The following is a 27,040-nucleotide window of genomic DNA, read 5'->3' as shown; positions in this document are numbered from 1 at the left end:
TGTAGCTACCCTTAGCTTTTAAGAAATCTGTTTTAGAAAACTTTGCACTTAAAACATTAAAAAATACTAGGTGAGTGCACGTGCTACGCACGATATAGTTAGGTTATATATAAGTGGCAATAAAAAAGATTTGGGCTCAGATCCAACGGTCCGAAAATCAAAAACAAAAAAAAAAAAGAGAATGTGAATTTGTTTTTTATTTTGATTTTCGGCGAGATCCAACGGTATTGGATGTCGTACCTATAGGGATATCCTCGGGGTAGATGAATAAAAAATGAAACGTTTTTGTTGAGGTAATTTTTGATGTTTTTAAGTGGGCCAGGTTGAGAAAAAACAGTTAAGTGAACAAATAAAGTTTAGTGAGCACCGACGTCTTGGGTTCTTTCTTTACCAAAAAAAATAAAATAAAAAAAACCTCTTGGATTCTTTCAGTCATTTTTCGTCTTTTGCAGGAATAAATACTTCCAAGTAACACACAGAACTTCCGATTTGATGTCAATCAGTCTCAAATACTCTGTAAAACTCGGGTATGTTTTAAAGTTTAGACAAAGGGGTTAACATGTTGTCCCTAGAAGGAGAGTTGTTTTGAGTTGAATATGCAATTGAAGCAATCAAGGTATATATAACCGTCATGTTGATTGTTTAAGAAATGGGGTAATCAGATTTTAATTTGTATGTGGCTTTTGTGTAGTTAGGTTCAATTGGAATTAGTTTGAAGTCTAAATAAGGTGGCGTGCTTGCTGTGGAAAAAAACATTAATTTGTAACTACTGGTAAGGTTTGTTTGTTGCAATCGTTAGCCTTTCTTAGTGAGTTATAGAGTGTGGGTTTGCCTTTGTGGGTCTCTGTGTCTTTAAGTTAGATTGACTTAGATTGTTGGTCTTTGTGTATTTAAGGAATAATAAGTTTATAAAGTTTTTGGGCGTGAAAATAAGTTGATAACATTGTGTCGATGGTTTAATTCAAAAGCATGAAGGTTGAATTTGTTTCATCACACTCAGGTCTTATGGGAATCCTTTGGATCCTTTTTTTTTTTTTTTTTTATAATAAAATCCTTTGGATCATAAGAGGTACTGTTGTTAGTCGCATCTTTAATAGTGAAGAAATAGTCGAGTCCCATTAAATGTAGGATGCTATAACTTTGGATGGGTCATAAAATCCTTTGGATCATAAGGTCTTATAAGTTGTCGGGAGTTTTTGAACGTGGAAAGATTTAATCAAGAATTGGGTGTTGCAATCCAAGGTTTATTTTGTTGAGATTTCCATTAAAATTAACGACGAAAATAACTTTTATTTGTTAAATCTAATTTTTAATTCCGAGTATAAAAGTTTTATTTGGGAAATAAAGGCTTGAGGTTCATTTTAAGGCATTTTTTGAGGGTTTACTATTATAGGATATGGGTACAAATGTACAGTTTATTTGATTGGACTGGAGTTAATGTTTATTTAAAGATAATAATTGTAGGATGAGAGTTAACCATCTATGTCACAGTGTCATCGATAAGGTTGTTAATAAGATGGAGAAGTAGATAAAGTAGGAGAGGTGTTGTATACATCGGGGTGTAATAGGTATGTAAATAGTGAAATGGAAAATTTGGTGCTTAGAATACAAAGATTATTGGATGAGTATATTTTTATATCTTTAATTAAAAAATTTAGTATGGAATATAATTATTTATAATGCGGTTAATTTATTAATTTTTTTTTAAGTGACTGTGTTGGTTGTAATGTTATATTGAGAGTCTGCGGAAGAAATGAAGTGGAGAATGTATATGATTATTATAAGAATAAGTTTGAAAGAAAAACTGTATTGGAGTGTATGGAGTATTTAGTGGAAGTGCTTAGCAATTGTATGAGATATATAGATGTGGAGAAAAAAAAAATTGTTGAAGAAAATGTTGACTATAAAGTTAAAACAAAGACCATTAAAGAACTTTAGAACGAAGCAAATTCGAGTGCTCAGATTGCTAAAGGTAATAAAAGATAAAGAAGAGTTTAACATTAAAAGTTATTTATAGGTATGTTTTTTTAGTGCAAGTTATTTACTATATAATGGAATTGAGTAGAGTTAGTTCCTATATAATAGTGGGCTAAATTGAATATGTGATGTTTAATTTGACAGATTGAGTACTGAAGCTGTAGCAGGAACAATATGTCATTTAGCTAATGGAATTATAGTAGGAGGAAGGTCTAAGAAATGGTAAGTAGGAGTAATTTGAAACTTGATGTTCTTGAGTTGGGGGTTTGATAGGTTTGAAAGTTGAGGGCAGTTTTGTTGTTTTTGGAAGCACCTACTGCTATTTGATATGTACTTTTCAAATGTAATATGGCGGTATTGGAAAGTTTGGTTCCAACTGTTGAGGATAGCAAGTTTGTGTGTCGAGTAAGGTAGTCATTGTTTAGCTAATGGCAGTGATTTTGCAATATTTCTTGTCAATTTGGATGGTAAAAACTCCTGCACCACTCTGTATATTTGGACTTTAATGAGAGTTGCTATTTATTAAGGGACTGTTTACCCAGTTACTATTGTAACATGAATTATTGATGGACATATGCTGGCATTGATTGGGTTTTTTTTATTGAAGGCCTTGGGCTTTTGCATGCATTGATAACAGTTGTTAGTCGAAACTCGTATGTATCATTATTTGATTATACCTTGATAAAACCATACTTGATCTTATTGATAAACCATTGGAAGTGACAGATTATAATTGTGATCAATGAGTTTGAAAATAGTTGGTTCATCCTTGGTCCTTCTTAGCTTAATGGAGGTATAGGGTAATTAAGTTTCAGGGTGTGTATTTGAAGTTGAGATAAAGATTCAACTATACTGGGTTTAATTAATGAGGTGAGTGTTGGTATAAAACTTTTAGTAAATGTCTTGTGAAATAACAATGTAAATCAAATAAAGAATGTTCGCATCAATAGGAATATTATATAAATATTGATGGATCAACTAATTCCTAATGAACGCATATTTTGTGAAAAATTCTATGTTGGTGTTTTTAAAGTGAAGCGTTGTGTTTTCTTGCATTGTTCATGATCTATTTGTAGTTTTTTTTTTTATATATGATTTGTATATTTTAATTTTAGTAGTTCATTAGCAAAGATATATTAGAATAGTGTGCTCAAGTAAAATGAAAGTTATGGAGGCAATTAAGTTTATCAAATTGGTTTAAAGTCAGTGTTGTGGATTATATAGGGGGGCTTTTTTATATGACTGGGCTTTTGAAGTTAAAAGATGATATCGTGGGTCTTATTAGGAAATGGGTTTTAAGTTTTAACAGAATTTGGGCTTTTGTACAAAATTGTCCAACTCCAAGTATTTTGATTTGTTCTGACATGTTATGCGAGCTTCAGAATTCCCTCAACATTTGTTTCTCCACGTGATGAAAGGTAAAACACTTGTAAAGATTTGATTGAAAAAAAAAAATTGATGTTATTTTGATGCAAATGATGTTGTTATATATTAGAGAGAAGGCTGGAAAGTAAAATAGCCCTGCTCTTGTGTTTTTGTTTACTTGCTATATCTGATAAAGTAAAAAAATGGCTGATTCAGATCTCTTGATTAGTAGTGATGACGATTTATTGGGTGATATAAATGAACCAATTGAGATTAGTAGTGCTGAATATTCAAGCAGTAGTGAATGTTCATTAAATACTCAAGTTAATTATGAGAATTGGTTTATGTTTGTAAGTTTAATAAACAGTTTTTTTTTTTTTTTTTTGCAATGCTTTCATAAAAGTATATATAGTTGCTGATGATGGTTTATTTTTGTTTTAACAGCCGCCTGAGGAAAGCGTAATATCCCTTCAGAAGAAGAAGGAATCTAATACTCATGAAAAGTAAAGTTGACATATTGATGGATTTAATGTTGTTAGTAGCATTTGTTTTTTTTATTAACTGGGTTTTTTTCCCCTTATTTTTTGCGATTAGATTATCCAAAGCTGGTTCAACTAAATCAAAAGTGGGTGAGATTAAAAAGAAACGTTTAAGTGGAGTTGAGGTAGGGCGGAAGAAAAGAAAGAAGAAAAAGCAAGGGTATGAATTTCGTTCATCTATAGGTCTTTTTAGCTGTAAGTGCGCCGAGTATCGATATCAAAGTACGTTGTTATGTTCATATACATTTTGGGTTTAATTGTATACTGCTTAATTGTTACTTTGATTAAAAAATGTTGTAATAATTGTTTGTTTTTGTTTAATCATTTATTGTAGGATTGTTTTGAGAAGGATACTCGCGGCCTTGGAAAATTATGTTATAATAATACTTATGGGTTGAAAAAGTAATTGGATTTTATTTTAAAGTTCATACTTTTTTAAATTTTTTGTGCATTTATAAATAGATATTTTTTTGTTGTTGTTTTAGATGTGTGGAAGGCTTTGGAAGAAAATAGAAAGTGGGTTAAAGCTCTGAGTTGGAGTTTAAGCTTGTTGAAGAAAGACCGTATTAAAAATTAGCTATTTAAGTTATGAGTATGAAGAATATTTAAACTGTTGATGTTAAGAATTTGAGTAGTGTGTTTAAAAAGGTGGAAATGTTGATGTTGTATGTGTTGTCGTGGGGAGGGGAAGTATTAGGTGTAGTCATGGTTTATATGGAAGAGTGTTTGATAATTGGTAGTTTGATGCAATAATGAATATAATATAAGTGTTAACCACTAATTCACAATATTGATATCGAATTTAATGTGTAAGTATGTATTGACAAAGCAAACATATTATTAAGGAGGTTAAAGGTGGAAGCTTACTTAAGTAAGGTACAAAAAAAAAAAAAAAAAACACAAATTATGATTGGTATATATATATTCAAAAGGACTAAGTTGATTATGTATGGGAAAACGTTGACCATGAAAAAGGGATTGATAAAAAAAAGGAAAAAAGAATATTAAACATAATATTTAATAATTAACATAATTAAGTGAAAAGGTACATATTACAGCTGAGATCGCAAAGAGAAAAAGCGACTTAACACACTATATTAACAGTTGACATAGTAGAGAGAAAAACAACTTAACACACTATATTAACAGTACAAACTGGATTTTGTGTAAGTATCTTGACTGAGAGCCTAGTTGCTTGATTAAGTTATTGTGATCCTATTTGCTTGATGAAGCTCTTGTAATAGGACATATTTTTGTAACAGTGAAGAAACTATTTTTGTGTTGCCTGTTGAACTCATCTATTTTTAGCTTGAAAGATAGCTTTATATCCAATAAGATTTTGAAAGAGCTCCAAAGAGTATTTCAAGATAACCGCCATGTATACAATCAATTATTGTAGACATCAAGTTACTGTAAATGGAAAAAGGTTGAAATTTAGACAAACAATTGTAGCTTTGTACCTGTGATTCAATTATATGTAGCTCATTTTCAGTTTTATGTAGAAGTGTAACAGCTTCACGGAATGCGACAACTCGTGCTTTTGAAGTTTCGTCGATAATTTCCATTCTCAAACGGTACCTGAGCATTTGAAAATGTTTAGTATGTATAAGTGATAAAATATATGATGTTAACTGTGTATAGTTTAATTACTTTTTTTCTGTGTGAGTTACTCCATGCGTTGGGCATTTGTAAACATTGTCAGTCTTAGTAACTGATTTAGGACAACTTATACATCCAACATAAAACCATCCATCATCGTAAAGTATAGTGGAGATGGTTGCTTCACATTTGAATTGAGTAACCTAACCTGAATAGAATATCGTTAATAATGTACAAAAACCATAATATAGAAAAAAACAAATTCTATATATATTTTTTGATTACCTGTAACGGAATATCATTTAGTGACTCAAGAATATCAGATAGAGTAGTGAGTTCCTACGACGATGTACCTTCAATTGATTGGGATAGTGATTGAGGAGGTTGTACTTGCAATTGTTGAGGTTCTTTTTGAATTAGACTATATAACGGAAGACAGTTTCATCATTAAAATGTTAAGTTGCAAATATTTGTTTAGCTTAAATTTAATTTTGCTTTAGCAATAATACCTATTTTTAATAATCGCAACTTCTGGAATGTCTAAATTAAGATATAACTTTGTTGCCGATGTAGAGGACATCACATATTCACCTGTCGTATATAAAAGATGATATTATTTTTAAAATATTATACACAATATATTATGATATGTAAAGTAGATATATAAAATAATAATAATTTGATTATATATGACAATACCATTATCATATTTAAGAGTTGTAGAAGCAACAATGAGAATCGATCTATTTGAATTTTTCCAGATTTTGTGGCGATCGAGTTGTTTGGCTGCACTGCCCCAAAGAGTAACTTTTAACAGATAGCCCCTACATGTAAAAACTTTGTTACTATATGAATTTAGAAAACACAAGTGGAAATTTATTAGTAATATTAGTATTATTAGTTAACTTACTCTTCATTTAGAAGTTCAATTTCTTAATCACGGTATCACGTCCGTTATTTTTCTTGATCGATCTGGCTTGGTTCCACGTGTAGATTCGTCCAACTACATTTGTAAAAAAGACATCAAAATTTTTAGATTATATTATGATGTATAAAAAAAATATAAAAGCTTAGTTGAAATCAATTATATATTTGATGACCTATTAGATGTCTGGTATTGAACTGGTTTGGTATATCAGAGAAAGGGATGAATGAGAAAGCATATTCTGGAAATGGAAGATTATCTGTATTTTGAGGTTTAATTTTTGTAGTCCATTTGAAGTATAGAATCCATTCTTCAGCGATTAAATTACGGGAATTAACTGCTTTATAAGGAGTGAACCCTTCGATATAGTAAATGTGATTTTCTTCGAATTGATGTCTGAACTTTGTTTCAACGTTTAACGGGGATTTTTTATGTGTGTTCTCGTGGCCCTAATATGGTAAGAAAAACAACAAATGGGTTAGAGTAAGATATTAATGTTAATCATAATTAAGTTGTTTAATAGGTTTAATGTGAATAAATAATAAAATGAATTATATACGTACATGTTCATCAAATAGCAGCATGTCTAAACTCTTGAATTGATATGTTGTATAATCTGTTGTTTCCCAAATTCGAAAGCAATTAATTACAACTATTTTCCAATTGCCATTACCAATAATATCATTAACAACGATTGATGGTGAGCAGATGACATTTTGGTAATAATGAGAAAGATTGAAAGGTGGAAAATTTGGGATGAATATGTGACTGATCTTATTTAGAGTGAGTTATCTTTGTTATGTTTGATATTGTATGGTATCCTTGAGACTGCTTTAAACTATACGTAGATATATATAGAGGCACCTAAATATGTTTAGAATGAAAATGATAAATTGAGCTGCTCCATTGGAATTGTAAAAAGCCTGTGAATGTAAGGCAAATAGGTTAGTGGGTAGGATATATATGATCAGGTGGATAAACGTGGTTTTATGGTGATGTGTAGATTTGTGAGGAGAAATGGATAAGGGTAAAATTATAGGTGAGGTGATGTGTTAATATAATGAATATATAGGGGGCATGAAATTTGGGATAGTGTGAAAGGGAATAAAGTTAGTAGATTGTCAGGTGGGAAGAGGGAGGGAAAGATATATGGTTGCCAACATGATGTCTATCAGATGTAGGTAGATAATGTGGGAATGAAACAAAGTGACATGTGGAGCAAGAAGTGACTTGTGGACAAAATAATTTGTTTGTCTTGTAGATTTTAATAGTTAGGAGAGTTAACTAAGGAAGGTTTCAACTAATGTTTTATTATGTAACAGTAAATATTTACAAGTTCGTTGTTGTGTGCACATTCTAAATCTTATTGTTCAGGATGGGTTGAAAGCAATTGATTATTCTGTTGTGAAGATTAGAGAAAGTGTAAAGTATTTGAAAGGTTCACAACAAATAAAGCAAAGGTTCTCTAATTGTATTGCACAAGTTTCTTTGGAACGTAAAAGGGTTTATCAAAGATGTTCCAACTTCGTTGGAATTCAACGCGTTCTAATGCTTGAAAGTGCTCTTTACTACCGTAATGCTTTTATTCATTTAGAGTTAAGTGATTCGAATTATACTCATTGTCCTGTTGGAGAATAGTGGAGTAGGGTTGAGAAGATTTGTCGGTTTTTGGGTGTGTTTTATAAGGTGACTTGCATATTTTCCGGGACACAGTATCCTACATCAAACTTCTTCTTTCCCTAAGTGTTTATGGTGCAAGACACTTTGGCCAAAGCTATAAAAGATGGTGATTTATTTTCTACGGTCCATGGCTGTTGAAATGAACCTTAAATTTGAGAAGTACTGGTCAGATTATTTTGGGATTCTTGCCATTGCTGTGATATTAGATCCTCAATACAAGTTAAAATTTGTGAAATGGTGTTACAGTAGGCTTTTTGGTAAAGATTCATCTCAATTAGATGATGTTTCTACTAAATTGTCTTCTCTTTTTGCTCAATATATGCAAAATGTTAATGAGTCTGCCAGTACCACTTCAAAGAATCCATCAAATCATTCTCCAAATTGCCTTGATACTGTTATGGAGGTAAAACTACATTTATATAGTTCTTTAAATATGTTTCTATCAATTTTATATTGTTGTGACTATGTACCACCTATCATATCTTATGATCCAGGATTTTGACACATTTGATGATGAAGAAATGTCTACTCACAACAACAAAAGTCAATTAGAGTTATACTTGGATGAACCAAGATTGGATAGAAAATTAGAGTTGGATGTCCTTCACTTTTGGAAGGGAATCAGTATCGATACCCTGATATATCTTTAATGGCTCGTGATGTTCTCATCCTTCCTATATCAACCGTTGCCTCGAAGCAACTTTCAAAGATTATTGGTGGTAGGGTTGTCGATAAGTTTCGTAGTGCCCTCAAGCCTGCAAATATTGAGGCTTTAATTTGCACTCGTGATTGGATATTTGGACTGTCAGGCGTGTGATTCTTTTATTTTTTTCTATTTTTTTTTTTTGTCATGCCATGTTAATTTCTTTAACATCAAATGGTTTCCTTCTAATATAGATAATATGGAGCCCAATGTGGACAAGTTGTGCGAGGATGTCACAAACTTGAACGTGACTGATAAGAATGGAAGAATTGTGGCCGAGGTTGAAGAAAGTGGCTAATACAAAGGAAGGCTAAAGTTTAACTGGTGGCTTTTAATTTGAAGATTGAAGTCACTCTGTAGTAGAGTAGTAGTCTAGTGGTGGCGCATATTCACCCCCAAGCAGTGTGATGCTTGTTTCGACCCCCACCTACGTGGCGAACGTCCATTGGTAGGAATCTCCATTTTATTCGTTTAATCGACAGGGCTAAAGCCCACCTAATAATACCATGAATCGATGTACAAACCCATTAACTCATGTGTCTAAGGTTGAACCTTAGCCACATGGCTTGCCACTAATGTACGTTAATTTATGTCCAAATTCGTTTCTTATCAAAAGAGATAATTATCAGTTGAGAGTTATATTCTATCACAATGACTCAAGCTACAGAATACTTGAGCTACAAGGATTCTCTACTCTACCTATATAAATACCAAACTATTTTTCATTCAGAACTACATTCTTGAGACTTGATCCCATTGATAATTTGGGTACGTAGGCAACCGCAAGGTACAGTCTCATCATTCCCCCGATCACCATCATTTTTCCAATTACTTTTCTACGTTCTTCGTCTCTTTTATCAACACTTGATGTTTTGATCATATCTGGTCGAAACATAATTGGCGTCGTCTGCGGTTCTTATACAAAACCGACGATCACGTTCTACAAAAGTTATGATGAATGCTCGACGAGCCTAAGTTCTCGATGCACTTACTGACGATCATCGCGAATGTGCGGTTCCAAGTCAACCTGGCGGTATCGAACTACTCCCTCCTATTCATTTTCAACATCCGATTGCATACGACCCGGCTACCGTTCCACCGATGCGCCAAATTATTCAGCATGAAGTTATTGCCTCTGACGATTCTTCGTCATCCGGTTTTTTCACCGGATAATGTCCGTCATATGTCTCGAGGCATTCTTGTATTGAAAATATTACACTAGCCTTGTTTCATACTGTCAGATGTCTTAAGCTTATTTCAAAGAAGGAATAGTCGAAGTTTATACTTGTCGAATATCCGCTGCGCAAGTTTTTTCACAACGTCTACGGATCGAGTCGCAGAATGGAAAAATTACCTTAGCGTTTACAACATTGTCTCAGACACTCATACAATTAAACAGAGACAAACTTTGGTTTCGCTAATAGCTGATTTTCTTATTGATGATATTCTTATGTCGAAAGCATTACTCGATGAGGAAAACGTCGATCTCTAATTGTAATTACCTCCCGGGGGTGATGACTTGAAATATTTATCGGATATATCAGCTACTTGCTATATTTACACCGATAGTTCGCATAATAAGTCTGCCTCCGGTCTTGTTTGTGTCATCTTGAAGCTGAATGAATACATAATTGAGAAGTCTCTACATTAGGGATTTGACGCGACAAATAATATGGCCGAGTCCAAAACTGTCATTTGTGGTATACGCACAACTCTTCAGTTGGGGGCGACTAAGTTACGATTAGTTATTATAAGCTAGTCGTTATCCAATTTGAATGATAATATCCGGCTCGCAATGATAGAATGGACGTTTATTTAGACTTCGTTCAACGAATTGCATGAAATTTTACATCTATCATTACTGTACAGTATCCGCGTTATGATGTAAGGCATCCTGATTCTATCGCATACTTATCCGTGGAAAATCAAGTCGTCACTGTTATGACAACACTGGATTAACCACTTATGCTGTAAGATGATTCTAACGAGCTTGGCACTGATAATGTCTCGGTATCTACCGACGACGATCATGCAGCTGACGATGCTCAGGAATTCCTGATGACTAAAAAACTTTATCACAGCAGCACAAGTCTCAATCCTATCATTCGTTGTTTGGGCAGAACAAACAATTTACTAGGCCTCGAAGGAATTCATTCAGGACTATGTGAACACCACTCCGGGCGAAGTCTCCATTGTGGCTCACATAGCAATGACCCAATGGTATTGGTGGCCATACATGCCAAAGGATGTTAAAGCGTTTGTCCGAGAAGTGTGTGCCTTGTCAAACACATGATATATGATATGGGTCAACTTCCCGCGATGGCGTCATCCAATCCATAAACCTTGGTCATTTTAAACGAAATGGGACCTTGACATTGTTGGTTTATTTCCGATAGCCCCCGACAAGGTTTAAGTTTTGGTTATTTTACTAAATGAGCTTTCAAAAATTAACAAGTTGAACGAAAACCCGAAGTTCTAATGTTATAATTTTGTTTCCATTGCAACGCTACTTTCGCCCGACAAAATCAATTTAAATTACCACGCTTAATTTCATTAATCTAAGTTGAACGCCGCTTTTAAACGCTAGTCATCGTTACTATCGCTATTACAAAATCCGAAATCGTAAATTAGCACGCTTTTAATTTCGTCCGATCCTAAGTTTAACGCTTTACGCTTATCATTACTATCGCCGCAATAAAATCTGGCGAAATTAGCACGCGACATTTCGTCGATCCTAGTTAACGCTTTTACCGCTAGGCGTTAGTCGCGCCCGACAAAATCGATGCCGAAATTACCACGTTTAATTTTGGCGCCTAAGTTGAATGTTTGTTATGCTTTCGTGTTATTTCGACAAAAAACCGGCCCAACTTACCACATTTAATTTTAACAAAACAATCGAGGGCCTAAATTGAACGATTTTACGCCGCTTAAGTTAATTACTGTTCGCATTATGTCAACATCCGATGAAGTTACCCCGCTTCGCTTAAAATCGGGTTATCAACAACGTCGAGCATTTTTTAAAGCTCAAATCTAATTTTGCAAGCTTAAAGTTAGTATTACCCATCATTCTATTTCGTGTCATCTATATAAATCAACAACATTGTCGGTTTACAATCAACAAAACAATCAAAACATATGTTATCGGACATCGCAATTGATGGCGTATTTAATTGCAAACACATACTTTATTTTTATTTTCATTACAAGAATTTTTTTACCTCTATGATATTACATTCACACAATCACATAATCATTGGTTTGGGAAAAGCCAATGGTTCCTTATCAGTTTTTTGCTTATACAACTCGTGACAACTCTTTCCGCTTCAAAAACTATATGCCGACTTAATTTTTTTTTTTTCTAAGGCATTGTTCCGATCTTTCTACGAAATTTTTCGAGCAAACAATTTTAACAGACTTCATGCCGATTTTTCTCGAGCCCGAATCTTTCCGAAAAAATATTGAACATTTCCAACAGTTTATTAATTTTACTAAGGCATTGAGCTGATTTTTTCGGGCTTAATCTTTCCGAAAGTTAAACTTTCCGACAAATATTTATAAGACATTGAGTGATCTTTCTCAACGAAACTTCTTTTCAAAACCAGGGCCTTTCATTCTTCTACGACATTAATTGACACCTTGTTACGCAAAAAAAATCTTATCCGTCGACATTAATTAACAAACTTGTTTCCTTCTTCACTCTTCCTTTTTCACCTTTGAATTCATAGCTCATGTCGATCCCTTTGATATGAATTACTTGTTTATTGGTGCCGATGCGATATCAAAAGTTGTTATCTTGGTAGTGTTGGTCTTATGGGCTAAGTGTAATTATAAGGGTAGCGATTGTTGGTTTATAACAAGCTTCTCTTTGTCTACTCTTACCAATACACTTGCTGGTAGGGGTTCCCTTACTTAATTAAGGCCATGTATGGCCCAGGTGCAGTGGACCTCGTTGTGCAGGCTTCGATAGTGGGAGCAATCATATGGTTTACAATTTTGTTGTTCATGTTAGAGCTCCGTAAGACGAGAAGTGATATCGCATTAACAACACCCAACACCACGGATTCTCACATTGTATCATTTGAAACAACAAAGGACATGGAAGGAAATAAATAGAGTATGGTAGCCAATAGTCCTAGAACTTCATTATAGTCTCTCATGAAGATTGTGTGGTTAAAGCTGGCTCTTAATCCTAATTATGCTAGTATTGTTAGCATCACCTGGGCTTTAAATTGCCCACGAGGTAGCAAAGTGGACAAACTAGACATGGTTGTTTCTAGTTTGGTTATGTTTTTTTTTTTTGGCTAACAGGTTGTTTCACTTGTTTGGTTCAGGCGTTCAACAGATGTGTTTCAACAACTCTGCGCACTTTTGCAAGTTCTTTTATTATTTAGATTAATAAATATTCTTTATCTAAAAAAAAAGAACTTACGGGTTATTTGTTAACCCGATCCGAAATTGACCCGAACGGGTGACCCCGTTACATATGCGGGTTGGGTTTGGGTTTGACAAACTTGACACGATTAGTAATTGGGTCAGGTTTGGGTTTGCTCTCCTAACATGTAACCCGAATATGACACGACACGAACCCGACCCATTGCCACCCCTATAACCGTCTGCGTTTTTTGGAAGTAGACAATTTAGGCTATGAGAGCGAATTTGTGGACATACAACGAAATCATGTCCACGAGACAAGTGAATCTGATTTGTCCACATCAGCAGTTATGGGTGGCTCTGAGATTGAATTGGGCCCTGTGCCAAAATGGAAAACATGGCATTTGTCAATTTTATTTATAAAATGGAAAACAATTAAGTAAAGACCAAAGTATTTGGGCTTTGTCCATAATTTTCCAAATGTATGTATCATCACCAAACCACAAGTTTAGGAAGTTTATTGGAAACAAAGGTTGTCGTTTTCTTTGGTTATTGCAATTGTCTAAGTGTTTCTTTTGTATATGTGATCACCACATTGCAATTACCTATCTGTCGTTGCCTTCTCTCTTGTGTTACTCCGATGTTTGTCTTTTAAACTCGAAGGGCCCAAGACGAGAGCTTCAGTACCTAAATTAAAACTCAAACTAGTCTTAAATCTTCAACATTTCACCCAAAATGTTTACTTGTGTAGTTGTGTAATTGTATTCATGTTTTAGGTTGGTCTGAATAGTCTTAATCATAATACAAAATATCAGGATATGAGTATTTATCGATACTCAATTTCTCGATATGTATCGTGGATATATATAAAATATCAACAAATATCATAGATATTTATTGATATATCGTGATACATTATTTATATTTATTTGAAATATAATGGTAAATATTAAATAAAATTGTTACATACACATAATATAGCCAAATATTGTAAAATATCTCCAAATATCGCAAAATATCACAAATAATGTCGAAATATCGTCGATATTTGCAGTAGTATATATCTCTGAACATATCGTGATATCTATGTATCTTTCTCTGAAATCTCGATAGATATTGCGATATTTTGTACTATGGTCTTAATGATCAATTTGTTTAAAAAATAAAAGGCCCGACTTTAAAAAAGTTGTTCAGCTACTGGTCAAGTCTTGGGAGGTTGGCCATGGTCTTGGGATCGAGTCCCAGCTTCACAAGGGAAAATGGGTAAAGGATTAGGGGAATAAAGTCATAAACTCAGAGCATCTCTAGGTGGTAGTATCACCTCTCAAATTCTCCAAATTTGCTTCCAAAATTCGGAATTTCGCGGAAATCAAACTTTAGGTGGAAGCAAATTTGGGATTTTGGATGCAGATGCGGAGCGATAGTGGTAATGTCTTTCCAAATTTTTTTTTTTACTCGTCATTACTAATGTCGCGCGCCATTGTCACTGTTAAGGGTGATAATTCGGCCTTTAGGCCCTCAACCCGGCCCTCCAAAATGCTTGCAAAATCCCTCAAAAAGCTAGCCCTCATAGATTTGAGGGGCGGGCTGGTCCGACCCTCATGCCTATTAGGGGCGGGCTAGGGTTTAGGTTATGGGACATGAACCCGACCCTCATTAGGCCCTCACCAGTCCTCACTTTACCCTCATAATTTTTGTTGTTGTTTTACATTGCATATATGTTTTATAATTTAATTATCTAGGTTATATCAACTTTTTTCATTACAATTAGTATTCAATAATGATTAGATTAGAACATAACATATACATTTTTTATAATTAAATGAAAGAGAGATATATACATTATATAAAGACTAAGTTAACATGCAATTATAACGTAGTAACATAGTTCAATATTGAAAGTGTAAGGCTCTCATCTTTTCCACCATCTCTATATCTCATTTTTTAAATATATAAAAATAAGTTTTATATCCTTAGTTAAAACTAGCTTTCGAATTCTTCCTACGAATGGGTGTCGTTATATTAATTATTCTAAAAAATATTAGCAACTATTCATATCTATGAGATATGTAAATTATATTAATCACTTGTTCAAATTTCTTGCACCACTCTCTATCAAAAGAAAGCACCAAACCTTGGTAAAACCCATCGATTTATTTTTGTTGTTATGTTTAATAATAGAAGTTTGATTGAAATTTTGTGAGAATGTCCAATGTGGCGAAGATGATATTGAAGATACTTAAATAGCAATCCATTCACAATCATAATAAAATAATTGTAATAAACACTACTTAAAATGCAAAACTATACTTGTCGAGATATTATATTCTCCATATATATAATACAACTATGTTTCGAGGTTAGTTCAATGCATTTGCATCAAGTTTCTGATTTTACGTTAATTATTTTTTGAGGCTAGTTCAATGTAGTTGGATCTAGTTTCCGATTTCTCATTAATTATTCTTCGAGGTTAATTCAATGTAGTTATATCAAGTTTCTGATTTTCCGTTAATTATTCTTTGAGGTTAGTTCAGTGCAGTTGCACCAAGTTTACGATTTCCCGTTAGTTATTCATTAAGGTTAATTTAGTGGAGTTCCATATAGTTTTCAATGTTTCACTAATTACTCTTTGAGATTAGTTAATTGCATTTGCATCAATGTTCCAATTTCCCATTAATTGCTCTTTGAGGTTAGTTTAATATATCTCCATCCAGTTTCTGAATTCTCATTAATTATTTTTTGAAGTTAGTTTGCATCTAGCTTCTAATTTTCGGTTATTTATGCTTTGAGGGTAGTTCGATGTAGTTACATCCGATTTCCGATTTCAGTTAACTATTCTTTGAGGTTATTTCAATGCATTTGCATCTAGTTTTGATTTTCCGTTAAATATTCATCAAGGATATTGCATCCAATTTTTGATTTCCCAACTTGTTAGTTAATATATGATTTTAGTTTAATGCAGTTGCATCCAGTTTTCGATTTTCCGTTAATTATTTTTTGAGGTTAATTCAATACAGTTGCATCCAATTTCCGATTTCCCGTTAATTGTTTTTTGAGGTCAGTTTAATGCATTTGTAGCAAGTTTTCGATTTCCCGTTAATTATTTTTTAGGCTTGTTCAATGCAGTTGCATCAAATTTATGATTTCCCATTAATTATTCATTGAGGTTAGTTCAGTGCATTTGCATCCATTTTTTTTATGTTTATATATTCTTTAATTAGTATTTAGATTAGTTTATTACATTTGCATCCAGTTTTCGATTTCTCATTAATAACTCTTTGAGGTTAGTTCAATACATCTGCATCTAGTTTATGATTTATGATTATTTATGATTTGAGGTTAGTTCGATGCAATTTCATCCGGTTTCTGATTTCTCGTTAACTATTCTTTGAGGTTTTTTATATTTCAATGCATTTGCATCCAGTTTCTGATTTCCCGTAAATTATTCTATGAGGTTAGTTCAATACAGTTGCATTTGGTTTTTGATTTCCTGTTAATTATATTTTCAGATTAGTTTAATGCATTATTTGCATCCAGTTTCTAATTCACCGTTAATTATTATTTGAGGTTTATTTGTAGCATTTTTGCATACCGTTTCCGATTTCCCGTAAAATATTTTTCAAGGATTTGCATCCAATTTCTAATTTCCCATTAGTTATTATCTGACGTTAGTTTAATGCAGTTGCATCCAGTTTCCGATTTCTAGTTAATTACTTTTTGAGTTTAGTTTATTGCATTTGCATAAAATTTCCGATTTTCGGTTTATTACTTTTTGAGCTCAGTTCAATGTATTTGAATCCACTTTTCGATTTCCTTTTAATTATCCAATGTGGTGTGTAATACCAACTTTCTACTTATCCATCTGTAGTGTCCTTGCAAACATGACATAAAAATAAATTATGCTTGATTTACTATATGGGATCATCAAAGATTATCCAGTTCCTGATTTTCCGTTAATTAGTATTTAAATTATATACCTGACTCACTATGTGGGATCTTCAAAAATTATCTACGAACGGGTCTTGTCATATTAATTATTCTAAAAAATATATGCAACTATATATGCATAACTATTATATACAAATATTATATTGCTCACTCATCCAAATTTCTTATAACATGAAAACTCCACGGACTCTCTATTAAAAAAAATAACTCACCATTGATAAAACCCTTCAACTTCATTTGTTGTTTAATAATAGAAGTTTGACTGAAGTTTTGTGAGATTGTCTAATAAGACGAAATTCATATTGAAGCTACTTGAATAGCAAGGTGTTCCCAATTATACGAAAAAAAAGAAGATAAACACCGTTTTAAATGCAAAACTATACTTATCGAGACATTCCCACAACATATAACACAACTATATTTTGGGGTTAGTTCAATGCATTTGCATCCAATTTATGATTTTATGTTATTTATTTTTTGAGGTTAGTTCAATGTAGTTGCATCCAGTTTCTGATTTCTTGTTAATTATTCTTTGCAATTAGTTTAATGCATTTGCATCCAATTTCCAATTTCCTGCTAATTATTTTTCGAGCTCAGTTCAATGCATTTGCATCTAGTTTCCGATTTCCCGTTAATCATTTTTTGAGATTAGTTAATACATTTGTATCCAGTTTCCGATTTTTCGTTTATTATTCGATGATGTTGCATTTGCATCTAGTTTCTGATTTCTCGTTAATTATTGTTTGAGGTTAGTTCAATAAATTTGCATCCAGTTTCCGATTTTCCGTTAATGAGGGCTTTTATGGTTTGAGGGCCGGGCTAGCCTGACCCGGCCCTTTTAACACCCCTGTTCAATCCACCAATACTTGGGCCTTAAATCAGGGACTAATTACTACTCCACATAAAAACTAATGACTAACAACCAAAACCATGACACCAATAGGGACTAATTTAAAAACCCACCGGTCACGCAAAAGGACCAAAAAAAATGTGTCAATCGTCACTGATGATTCTAGTCACCACTTTTAGGTATTAAAATTTTTCCTAATTCACACACACCCTCTTTTTTCATCTGTACAAAATTATAAATACTCAAAACCTAATTTTTTTCATTTTTTTTTTAAATGGAACCCGCTTCTTCTTCAACTGCTGCTGCTATAATAACAGAAGATGAAAATCAAGGGGAAGACCAGAACCAGAAGAAGAAGAACAGAAAGTTGAAACCGAAGAAGATGTTTTGGTTAACAAAGCTCAAGAGTTTATGATCCAAGCCCTAAACTTATTCATGCATTAGCTTCTATGCTTGAGACTGAAGAATCGAGGTAGTTTTCATTTTTTTTTTTTTTTTTGGTACGGGCTTTTCTTGAAGTTAACATAGTTGAAAAATTATGTGCTATAGTATTAATATGATTAGGTTTGAATTCTCGAGATAGGATTGTTGTTATTAGTATGCATTGGAAGATTAAGTTTTGAGAATGCCCATTTTTGGTTAGCAGTATTCTCTATTATTTATGTTTACTGGTAGTAGTTTGTCACATTAATGCCTATGTGTTTCGCCTGCTTCAAAGTCTTCCCATGACTTACCCAGCAGCACTTTGGCAAGGTGGGAAAGGCGTTTAAAACTAAAAGCAACTTAAAAATATAAAAAGCTTAAGAGAAGAAAATATAAAAAGAATAAACAAACTGCAAGAAATTTAGTTTTCGAGATGTAGACATTTAATGTATGTTACTTTAAAGCAGACATTAGTTTTTTTGGGTCAAAATGTATGTTGACTTGGTCAAAGGTGCTGCCCAGGCGGCGACAGGGCAAGGCTTCCATGGCGGGCCCTTACGCCTTTGACAGCATATATTCGGATTTCATGTTTGAAATTGACATCAATCCCCGCCTCCCCCTCTCTCTTAAAGAAGAGATAAAAGTGAAATAAAAATCTTCAAGTTTGATAATTTTAGTTAAATAAGCTGGAGGTTTGTTTTATCTGGTAAGTCGCTCGTACTTGGTTTAACCTTTGAAAGTTTCCTTGTTTTTCTGTTTTCTTACCATTCAGGTATGTCGAGGAGTCTGGAGATTCCTCTCCCAGTAATGGAAGGGCTTCTCATAACATTGGAAGGCTGGGGAACTTGGTCCGAGTAAGATATGAACTGCAATCCCTTTTTATTTTAATTACTTTTTCAAAAAACTCTAATCAGTTGGTAATTCTTGATACTGTCCACGTCATCTCTAAATAAGCTTTACAATTCTCTTATGTGTTCTAAGATACAAGTCTCTTTCAGGATAATGAAGATTTCTTTGAGTTGATATCATCTAGCTTTTTATCTGAAGCTAGATACTCAACTAGTGTGAAATCAGCTGCTGCAAGACTACTTCTCAGACCTGGAGTGTAAGCTCATTCATTTCTATGCTCTTATAATTTATTTAGTTTGATTTACTCTGACACAATCATGGATACTTTTGTTTTAACAATGATCCACAATTGGGATGCAGTATCCTCATGTCTTTGAAGACGACGTTGTGGAAAACATTAAAAAAAAGGGTAATGGATGACAATGTGAGGTTAGCTGTTGATGAATATAAGGAGAAACATGAGCATTGTGGAGACCAACCTACATATTCTGAAATGCTGAAGACTTATGGCACTGGACTTCTGGCTGTATGCTTAGCTGGGTTGGTATTTGTAATTGGATTTATTGGTCTCATACCCGGTTTACTCTCTCTTCTAACTTATTTTTTTTCAATTGATGATCTCAGAGGTGGTCAAGTGGTGGAAGATGTATTGACATCAGGATTGTCAGCCAAGCTTATCGCTATCTTCGGACCGGGTTCTTGGGGAGACAAGCACAAACCAGAAAGAAGTAAGTTATCTAGCAGAGGGTAAGAATACAGCTGGTGCTACTTGCATTAGAGGTAGAGAGGACAATAGGGGTAGATTTAGGCAAGCCTTGGATGCTACTCACTTAGGCGATGAGGTGTTACTAGATGATCGTAGCATTGAGAGGGACCGTGATAAAAGGATTTCCCTTAAGCAAGTCCATGGGGAGGAACAATTAGATGATGATTTGAGTGAAGGTGGAGGTATTTGTGAGGTGGATGAAGATGGTGTTGAGTTGATTGAGGAAGAAATAAGACATAATCGTGAGTCACGTGATGGGAAGGCTAAGTTTAGTGAGAGATATGGGACAAGCATAAGAGACGAAGATGCTGATGAGAATACACGAGATGATCCTTCAAGGCGCAGAGCAAACCGATGGTCAAGGCTTAGAGGAAAAGGAAGGAGTATTGAAGGAGCCTTAGAGAATGAAAGGGCTTTAACATCACCAGTGTCAGGAATAAAATTTGGACAGGGACGGAGCATAAGGTAAAGGAATGTATTAAGAAATACAGAAATGAGAGGAGCGGCTGATCCCAAAAAGCAATCAAGTAAGAATGATGCTGATTCCATTCACATGGGAAGGGAGGATAACGATGATCACTTCCTGGAATGCAAAGTTGGTACAAAGGACATATCTGATTTGGTAAAGAAAGCAACCAGAGCTGCTGAAGCTGAAGCCATGGCAGCCAATGCGCCTGCCGAGGCCATTAAAGCGGCTGGTGATGCCGCTGCAGAACTTGTCAATACTGCTGCCTTAGAAGTAAGAACTGTGTTCAGATCCTTTCAGATTTTATTCTCATTTGGTTGTTAATTTTTTTTTCTTTGTGAAAACTTAAAGTCATTGATATATGCTATCTAATTAGGCATTGAAAACTACTAATGACGAGGAAGCTGCAGTTTTGGCTGCTTTGGAAGCCGCATCTACTGTTGTCGATGCCGCTAATGCAACGGAGGTCTCAAGGCATGTGAAAATCATTTGATACTTAATTTATTCTCTTCATCTTCAAAATGGATGTTATTCTGACTGCTATGTGTTGCAGGACCTCTGGTAACACTCATGATGATTCAACACACTCAAGAGCTGTAGAGGCAGATATAGAAGAGGAGGTAGAAGGGAATTTCTTCTTGGACAATGAATCTCTTGCACAATTGAGAGAAAAATATTGCATACAGTGTCTTGAAATTCTGGGAGAATATGTTGAAGTTCTTGGCCCCGTTTTGCATGAAAAAGGAGTGGATGTTTGTCTCGCACTCTTAGCAAAGAGTTCTAAAAACACAGAGATACCAAAGGGCATGCTACTTCTGCCCGATGTACTGAAGCTAATTTGTGCATTAGCTGCACACCGGAAATTTGCTGCTCTATTAAGTGACCCGTGGTGGCATGCAAAAACTTCTTGCTGTGCCAAGAGTTGCTGAGACTTTCTTCGGTCTCTCATCGTGCTTATTTACTATTGGATCTCTTCAGGTTGGTTAACAAAAACCTTGTTAGAGTTCTTTAACATGGACTATTACCATGTGTTACTCATCTAGTTCTTGCAGGGAATTATGGAACGTGTTTGTGCTCTTCCTACTGATGTTATCCATCAGGTGGTTGAGTTAGCTCTTCAGCTTCTTCAGTGCCCTCAAGATCAAGCCAGAAAGAATGCCGCTGTATTCTTTGCTGCGGCTTTCGTATTCAAAGCGGTTCTTGATGCTTTCGACGCTCAGGAGGGTTTGGAGAAAGTACTAATTCTCTTACATGGTGCTGCCTCTGTGAGATTTGGAGGTAATTCTGGTACACTCGCTTTGTCCAATCCTGGATTGCTTCGAAATGATAGATCATCTTCAGAGCTACTGACAGCTTCGGAGAAACAAGTCGCTTACCACACTTGTGTTGCATTGAGGCAGTTTTTCAGAGCTCATCTTCTCTTGCTTGTGGATTCCATTCGCCCAAATAAAACTCATCGAAGCATTGCCAGAAATATTTCTAGTGCAAGGGCTGCTTATAAGCCTCTTGACATCAGTAACGAGGCTATTGACGCCGTGTTTGTTCAAATACAGCGGGACCGAAAGCTCGGCCCTGCTTTTGTGAGAACGCGTTGGCCCGCAGTAGATAAGTTCTTAAGCTGTAATGGTCATATAATCCTGTTGGAATTATCTCAGGTATAGTTATATGAGGCTTTTTTCTTCCTTCTGTTTGTTTTCACATTCTTCTATTTGGCATTGTCAGTTTGAATGACTTGTTCATCTCTTAGGCCCCACCTGCTGAGCGCTATTTGCATGACTTGGTGCAATATCCTATTATGTGTCCGTACGATGTGTTACTCTCCCTGGTCAATGTGTTTTGTGGCAATACTTAACTAATATAATCTTTGAACTTGCTCAGGTAGCACAATCACTTTATTCAGTTTTTTTTCTGTTTGCTACAGAAATACAAGTCCGGAAATTTATGGTCATAAGTTTGTTTACTTATTATTTTTTGACTTTTTTCTTAACCAGTTATTGCGACGGGAATAATCTTTAGATTGTTTTGTAAGAAAATCTGTTAGATCTGTCTGGAAGGCCTTAAATCATGTGTTGAACAATAGAAAACAAAAAATACCTGGTATATTTATTGACCTAAACTCCTCTTTGCTTTCACTTTAAACTTATTATAACGGAAAAAAAAAATGCTCATATATAAGTCTAGGGCATACTGAAACTGTGTCATTTTGTTCCTTGTGACCAGACTTGTTTTCTTTGAACAAAGGTTATAGGCACCCCTAGTTTGTCTTAGATTCAGCGACTTATTCTTTGCAAATTTTATATAGAACTTTACATTATATATATTCTACTAAGTGCGAAGTAACTTTTCAGCAGTTTTATGGTCGATATCTATCAGCTATTAAGCATAAGTTAATAGTTGTCTGCGTGATATTAAAAAAATGCATGTACTAACGCTTAACGTCATACTTTGCAGTGGTTGTTGGTGAAATTGCCAACTTTGCTGCTTATGCATTTGCGCCAGCTATTTTGGTCACACCTCTTGGTGCACTGAGCATCATCATCAGGCACGAATCAAAGTCCAACGCTGTAATGCAACTTTCGTTCTATAATACCATCTTCTAATTCGATCTTATCTTGCAGTGCTGTACTTGCACATATCATCTTAAGGGAGAGGCTACACATCTTCGGTGTTCTTGGTTGTGTTCTTTGTGTAGTAGGGTCAACTACAATTGTTTTACATGCTCCTCAAGAACAAATGATTGAATCTGTGGCAGAAGTATGGGACCTTGCTACAGAGGCAGGTGATTCCATTTGGTCTATCATATATGGTTGTCGACTTGTCGTGAGATCGTGGCACTACTTTACAGTTATTTCTTTGATCAGGTCATTCAGTACTAATGTATCAAGCTTGTCTTCATACAGGTTTCCTCCTGTATGCTGCTCTGGTGATTGTAGCTGTTTTTATACTTATTGTCCGTGTTATACCACATTATGGACAGACTCATATAATGGTGTATGTTGGGGTCTGTTCACTAGTAGGTTCTTTATCGGTAGGTACTTTGTAAGTAAAATGTTTATTTTTGTGACTCTTATTTTCTTGTGCAAATTGCAAAATTATAATTGCTAGTATCTCTGACAGGTCATGAGTGTTAAAGCGCTTGGAATTGCTTTGAAATTGACATTTTCTGGAACGAATCAGTTAATATTTCCCCAGATGTGGGTATTCGCCCTAGTCGTTTTGACTTGCGTGCTTACACAGATGAACTATTTAAACAAGGTATTCACAATTTTCCCTCCTTTCAGGTGTTTTTCTTTATGCAAGTGTAATCTTGCATGCATTTTTGTTGGTTGACCTAATACTGGAGTGTGATCGCTTTTGCATTGTCTGATACTTATCCATATATGTACAAAAATATACAATTCTTCTTCATCATTTTCTTGAGTGATTGGGCTGGAAGTGTGTTTGATTCCTCATTTTAATTTGCAGGCCCTTGACACATTCAACACAGCTGTTGTATCACCTATATACTATGTGATGTTTACAATGTTGACCATTTTGGCCAGTGTGATCATGTTTAAGGTAAGCTTGTTTAAATACTAATTTCACACTTTGATGAACAAATGCAACTTTCTTTTTATTTCTGCTTACTGGCTGCACTTTACCTGACAATAAGGGGAAAACAAGGATTAAGGATTGGTAGATTGAGTTCTTTGGTGATAGGTACTAGGTAGTGGGACCTCCAAAGTGTTAGTTGTCATGCTTATGCCCCAAAGTGACAACAGATGAGCAGATTGAGACTAACACTGGAAGATGTACACTTGATTGGCATGTTGGTGGATTTTTCGTTCAAAATTATGATTACATGGTGTATTAGCTATTACTGAAAAATATAATAAAAGGAAATAAGTATGAGCACATGGTCTATAGTCTATATTTACCGATGAATAAGATTCACACTCAGTTTTCAGGGAAACTTGACTATTTTTTACTATGAATAGTGGAAGAGAACCGTTTAGAATTCAATGAAGATTTGGTTTATCCGACACGTACACGTCATGGGGTCATAGCTGCTCTTTCCTCTTTAGGGAAAAGCTATTCCTTGAGTTGAGATGCTACTGCTTAGATTAGATGGTTAGCTTAAGCTATAGCACGAGAAATTATTGCTGGACTGCATCTTTGAGAGGAAACTTCACACTCAAAGTCACCTACAACAGTATTAGGAAGTTCATAACCTATCGAAATGCAGCTCAGAGTTCACCTGATCAGAAGTTCATAACCTATCGAAATGCAGAACTAGTGTAATCTTATCTACAGTGTAATACTGATACACGCATCTAGAGAGCAAGATGAAGACATGGGATTGTTTTTGCAGCTAAGGAGTATATAGATGAGATTTTTGAAAAAGAAACCCCACTGCGGGTTGACCACATGTCGTACGCCATCTTGTAGCAACTTGCAACCACCATCTCAAAGTTTTGATATTGTGGTCATCTCCAACTTCCCTTTGCATGTAAATGTTATTCTTTGTTTTGTATTAGCATTTTTACAACTTTTTTCTTCAGGACTGGGATCGACAAAATGCAACTCAGATTGTCACCGAGATGTGTGGTTTTCTTACAATCCTGTCTGGGACATTTCTTTTACACAAAACAAACAACATGGCAGATGGTATGATTGTTTTGGATTTCTTACATGCATTCTGCATTACTTTTCAATTATGGAGAAAATTCGGATTCATCATGTCGTGAGCACATTCTTGTACAGGTATGCCTGGTCGCATCCCTAAGCACATAGATGAAGAGGATGACTTTACTTCAGAAGGAATTCCTCTTAGGTGCCAGGAATCCTTGAGATCATAGTGATGTTTTTATGGAGTCACCCCATTCCTTCTTCAGCCACCTTTGATTGGGGGATGAGGTGGGGGCAGGAGGCCTCCTTGCTGTGTCAACATGTATTTTATCATGTACTTGACTGACCCCTCTGTACCCCTTTTTGAAATCAAATAGAATGAAAATGCTGGGAGGCGCCCTTTTTTTATCAGAGTGAGCAACAGTTTCAGCAGCCTCCATTTCCCAGTATCTGCTCATCCTCCATGACACACTGCAGATATTCTTTTGGGGCTTGTTGGTTATAATACAATATGTTAGTCTTACATTTTGCCTAGGTTGGATCTCTTTCGGATCTGACCTAAAGTTTGTTATACACATGATTCATAATTATCGGAGGATTTTTTCAGATACAAGGAAGAGTCTTATTGGAAAGAATGCTTTTGAGTGTTTGTGTTGTAAGTGTACCATTGTTCTGGATCTTATATACATATATGTAAGTGTACCGAAAGAAAAAAATAAATTTGAACACACTTCCTGGACATTTAAGTTCTTTCTGTCTAGAGTCTCGTCTGCTAGTATAGTTGTATCCAGTCCCAACTTAATTGAGTGCTCGAACATGTTGAAGAAAATCAATTTTTTGTTTTACATTCCATCATCAGTTTGTCAGCCTCAAAGATATTTTAGTCATTGAATGGAAAAACATCAAGCCCCATCAGGAAGACCGCCTTGGATGGCGTCAATTTTGAAGATTGCATCCAGCAATGAAGTTCCTCCTTTTCCAACCAAACTTTCCAAGGATGGATTGGACTTGCAAAGGGACCCAAAAAGGGAGGTAATGAGGTATACTACTCAAGAATTACTTAGCCATCCCTTCATAACGTACTGGTAAGAAGTCTAACAGTGAAGTTGCTGCTTGCTCACCAGCGAGCGTCTTAGATGTTGGATTAGATTATGATTCCGACGGACCAGACTCTAGGAAAAAGGCAACTCCAAGCAAAAATACCTTTCTCAAGGCTTAGGTGTGAAAGGAGGAGGTCGTCGACAAGGACAAGGCAGCGAATAGAATGTGCGACTTAGTGTCATCCGGCAATTGGATTACTGTTAGATAAAGTTGACGACTTCAACTGCATATAAGGTTGTAGGAAAATGTATATTGGAAGATGAATTTGATTATAGTACATTGTGGCATTGATAGGTCATAGGTAGATAGAAAAACCGTTTTTTTCTTTTAAAGTTGATTCTCTTTGCATCTATCTAGTAACAACATCTAGGATAAAAATGGAGTTTGATTTTTGCAAAACTTGGACCTGCAAATCCCAATAGTTAGCTGTCTAGTCACACAGTTGAACTCTCATTTGTCCCTTGGTAATCTTATGTCCAGAAGCTTGGATATGCGGGCTTTTGGTTGGGCTTTGAAAGGCTTAAGTTCGGGAATGACAAAAAGAAGAAGGGATGTTATACCTTTCCCAAGGACCCATGGTTGTGCAAAAAGTTTGACACAAAAAATGAATTGAATTATTGGTTACCATGTTCTTTCTCAAAAATAAATGGATGTTGAATTTTAATAGACGAGAAAATGAGACTATTGTTAAAGTTCCAAAAAGTTTAACTGAGAAAGAGAACAGTCTTTTCATTTTTATTTTACCCTGACATAATTATTTTGTTTCATATATCAAAGGACCGTGGCTCTCTAGCAAAAGGAATCAAAGGATAGAAATTTAAGAGGGTATAAAGGTCTTGGTCAAATTTCTTGGGCTCCAAGCAGGTTTAG

The 27,040-nt window shown here is 34.8% G+C and overlaps 2 long non-coding RNA genes and 2 pseudogenes across 4 annotated transcripts; all 4 read left to right on the top strand.

Annotated features, from left to right (window-relative positions):
* Positions 1-400: 400 nt before the first annotated feature.
* On the top strand, positions 401-2,406 carry LOC147478624 (uncharacterized). The gene is made up of 3 exons (XR_015209060.1): positions 401-616; positions 692-772; positions 2,122-2,406. It is a non-coding gene; the product is annotated as an uncharacterized LOC147478624 (long non-coding RNA).
* An 854-nt stretch (positions 2,407-3,260) lies between these two features.
* LOC147478623 (uncharacterized) lies at positions 3,261-4,735 on the top strand. 2 transcript variants are annotated; one of them, XR_015209301.1, is made up of 5 exons: positions 3,261-3,395; positions 3,787-3,845; positions 3,937-4,041; positions 4,216-4,283; positions 4,367-4,735. It is a non-coding gene; the product is annotated as an uncharacterized LOC147478623 (long non-coding RNA). The 2 variants fall into 2 exon arrangements; XR_015209300.1 differs by having other exon boundaries at positions 3,937-4,103.
* Positions 4,736-5,827: 1,092 nt separating this feature from the next.
* On the top strand, positions 5,828-13,179 carry LOC147478622 (auxin efflux carrier component 5-like; annotated as a pseudogene).
* A 5,173-nt stretch (positions 13,180-18,352) lies between these two features.
* Positions 18,353-23,107, top strand: LOC147478621 (DDB1- and CUL4-associated factor homolog 1-like; annotated as a pseudogene). The gene is made up of 11 exons (XR_015207722.1): positions 18,353-18,429; positions 19,153-19,234; positions 19,379-19,485; positions 19,590-19,769; positions 19,854-20,734; positions 20,838-20,935; positions 21,015-21,439; positions 21,514-22,116; positions 22,209-22,339; positions 22,913-23,003; positions 23,080-23,107. The product of XR_015207722.1 is annotated as a DDB1- and CUL4-associated factor homolog 1-like (transcript).
* The last annotated feature ends 3,933 nt before the right edge of the window (positions 23,108-27,040 follow it).

The sequence above is a fragment of the Coptis chinensis genome, chromosome 9, assembly GCF_015680905.1.
Source record: "Coptis chinensis isolate HL-2020 chromosome 9, ASM1568090v1, whole genome shotgun sequence".
Taxonomy (NCBI): Eukaryota; Viridiplantae; Streptophyta; class Magnoliopsida; order Ranunculales; family Ranunculaceae; genus Coptis; species Coptis chinensis.
This window is presented reverse-complemented; position numbering and strand designations above follow the sequence as displayed.